This window comes from Octopus bimaculoides, chromosome 20 (genome assembly GCF_001194135.2).
Source record: "Octopus bimaculoides isolate UCB-OBI-ISO-001 chromosome 20, ASM119413v2, whole genome shotgun sequence".
Taxonomy (NCBI): Eukaryota; Metazoa; Mollusca; class Cephalopoda; order Octopoda; family Octopodidae; genus Octopus; species Octopus bimaculoides.
In genome coordinates, this window is record NC_069000.1 from 22,383,362 (window position 1) to 22,386,497 (window position 3,136).

Sequence of the window (3,136 nt, forward strand, 5' to 3'; positions counted from 1 at the left end):
ATATTGTGTAATGAAAAATCGTAAGAGGCAAATGCCTTAATTTATGACTTTTTATGTACGAGGTTCATAGCCTCAATGTGAAAATTTAATTTTATAAAGAACAGTGTTATAGAGAAGCAAAGTTCGGCGGGCGGCTTTTGCCTTCTCTCATTACACCATCATATTTATCTTCCATTTCATCTCATTAATGTTTTTATCCAGCCTGTAGCTACTCTTGTAGCCTGTAGCTAAGTTTTTTCTTCTCCATGTAGGCGCAGGAGTGGCTGTGTGGTAAGTAGCTTGCTTACCAACCACATGGTCCCGGGTTCAGTCCCACTGTGTGGCACCATGGGCAAGTGTCTTCTACTAAAGCCTTGGGCCAACCAGAGCCTTGTGAGTGAATTTGGTAGACAGAAACTGAAAGAAACCTGTAATATATATATATGTTTGTGTGTCTGTGTTTGTTCCCCCACCATTGCTTGACAATTGAAGTTGGTTTGTTTACGTCCCAAAAGAGACTGACAGAATAAGTACTAGGAATAAGTCCTGGGGTACGATTTGTTCGACTAAAGGCAGTGCTCTAGCATAGCCGCAGTCAAATGACGGAAAAAAGTTATATATATATAGTTTGGTTTTGTCATGTGATGCAGATGGATGCCAAGAGCTCCATAAAGAAGTGCTGATCATTCAAAGTAGATGGAACACGTGGAACTGGGAGACCCAGGAAGACATGGGATGCAGTACCGAAGGGCCTTAGGATGCTGAACCTTTCAGGTGAGATGACAAAGGACCGAGATGCCTGGTACCTTGCTATACTCAAGAAGACCTGTACCCTGCAGTAGAAGTGTTAAGGCTGATCCCTCGGGTGGTGAAAAACACTTGTGGCAGCACCACATAGAAGTGCCCATGCAGTGCCATGTTAAAAGCACCCAGCACACTCTCTGGAGTGGTTGGCATTAGGAAGGGCATCTAGCCATAGAAACCATGCGAAATCAGATTGGAGTCTGGTGCAGCTCCCCAGCTCTGATCAAACCATCCAAACCATGCCAGCATGTACAACGGACATTAAATAATGACGATGATGATGATATATATATATATATATATATGACTTCAGCCATGTAAGAATAAACACACTTTTTTTCAGCCTATTCTTTCCTTCTCTCTGGACCTTTCTTCTTTCTGACAAAAAAACCATACTTGAAATGTCACTTTTTTTTTTCCCATCTTAAACTGAGTGTCAACCTAATATATTAACTGTACATGTCCTTTTGACATTTGTTGTTTTTAATTTTAGTTTGTCTAGGGCCAGTTGCCTCCCCTATCAGCATGTGTGCATACTTACTATGCTCCTCCTACAGCATTAAGAGTATTTTAACTCTTATTTCTAGCAATGTAGGTGCTCCAGCACCCTTAGTGGCGATTGAATTTTTCCATTATATCACATTGCACCTAGCTGTTTATATTAATTTATTTATACACACACACACACACATATATATATATATATATATATATATGTATGTGTGTGTGTGTGTATATATATATATATATGTATGTGTGTGTGTGTGTGTGTATATATATATATATATATATAGCATTTCCATTATCTTTTCTGCAATTTAAATTGCATTGCCAAAGCAACAAATGATGACATTAGCTTTGGTTATTTAATAAACTAAAATCTTCAAATGTAGTTTTGTTGCTCCAGTAGATATGAAACAAGAAATTCTTTTTATGATTTTACAAGCTGGCCATAGTTTCATTAGATTTCAACGTTTTTCAGATGCTTTCTTGATATTTTTAGGATTGTCAATGACTGGATTGCTCTTTGGAGTTTAATGACCCACAGATTGAGGTGAACATTTACAGACATAATCTGAAGATCAAAGAGTGCTCCAGAAACACTTTTGTAAGCTACCATAGTTCATTACACTCTCAGTTTACAAATAAATAACCAAGTTGAGCTTTTAAGCCATTTTAGGTTGTGTATACTCAAAATTAATCATTTTATTTTTTGTTTGGAAACTTGCATGTACCTATTGGCTTTTCTAATTAGTTGATTTGCAAAATACAGTTTTCATTTTCATTACCAATTTGTACATTCATAACTCCTCCTAAGATGTTATGTTTTAGTATTTGTCAAGTGATAAAAACTCATGATAGAAGTCTACAACTTCATTTTCCTCACATGCATCAATAATGTTGAATGACTAAGCTTCTGGCACTTCAAGAGAGTCTAAGAACAATTCAAGAATGTGACTGAGAAAGAAGGAACATATTTCTGACAATTTACAGCTATTTCTTTTATCTCTGAAACACTTCTTCAGTGTCTTGGAGTACTTTGCATCTATACTCTGAAAATAACCAAGCACTTAAAGCAGTGATTTTCAATTGGGTCCATATGGCTCTTGTGGGGGTCCACCTAAGATTTTGCTGTTAAAATGTTTATGTGCAATGAATTGGTTAAACTGCTACAATGTTCAAAATATTTTGACATTTTTTGTTATACAATTCTTAATAATATCTAATTATAAAAATATAATGGAACGTTTTAAACATCAAATGTTTATTAGGGTCCACTAGAGTAAAACAAGAATCGAAGGGGCCCATAGCTAAAAAATGGTTGAGAACCAGTGACTAACAGTATTCTGTCATTCCTTGCAATGAATCTGGTGATCTTCGTTAGAGCTGACACCAAATAAAAAGCACGCAGTTCACTGATAAATGTTTGGTGTTAAGAAGAAATCATGCCAAAGTAGACAGTGGGACTTGGCGTAGTCTTCTGATTAGTGAGCTCCTGTCAAACCGTCCAACCTATGCCACATGGTTTGGTGGCTGGCGATTTGATACCAAAAGAAAGAACCATCTTGTTGCGCTGTATCACATCACAATTATAAACATCTACAAATTCACAAAATAGTTTAACTGTATTGTCCTTTCAGCCGAGATACTGAAATGGTTACAAACTATACGCACAATGTTTACAGGAGTGGCTGTGTGGTAAGTAGCTTGCTTACCAACCACATGATTCCGGGTTCATTCCCACTGCGTGGCACCTTGGGCAAGTGTCTTCTACTATAGCCTCGGGCCGACCAAAGCCTTGTAAGTGGATTTGGTAGACGGAAACTGAAAGAAGCCCGTCGTGTATATATAT

At 37.3% G+C, this 3,136-nt stretch overlaps 2 long non-coding RNA genes across 2 annotated transcripts in view; one reads left to right on the forward strand and one right to left on the reverse strand.

The window, feature by feature from the left end:
- Positions 1 to 3,136, reverse strand: part of LOC128250337 (uncharacterized) — a 31,376-nt gene that overhangs the window by 26,157 nt on the left and 2,083 nt on the right. The gene's annotated exons all lie outside the window — the stretch shown is intronic.
- Positions 1 to 3,136, forward strand: part of LOC128250338 (uncharacterized) — a 21,173-nt gene that overhangs the window by 2,329 nt on the left and 15,708 nt on the right. The window contains exon 2 of the long non-coding RNA XR_008266365.1: positions 1,787 to 1,891. This is a non-coding gene — a long non-coding RNA (uncharacterized LOC128250338). The remainder of the gene's footprint in view (positions 1 to 1,786; positions 1,892 to 3,136) is intronic.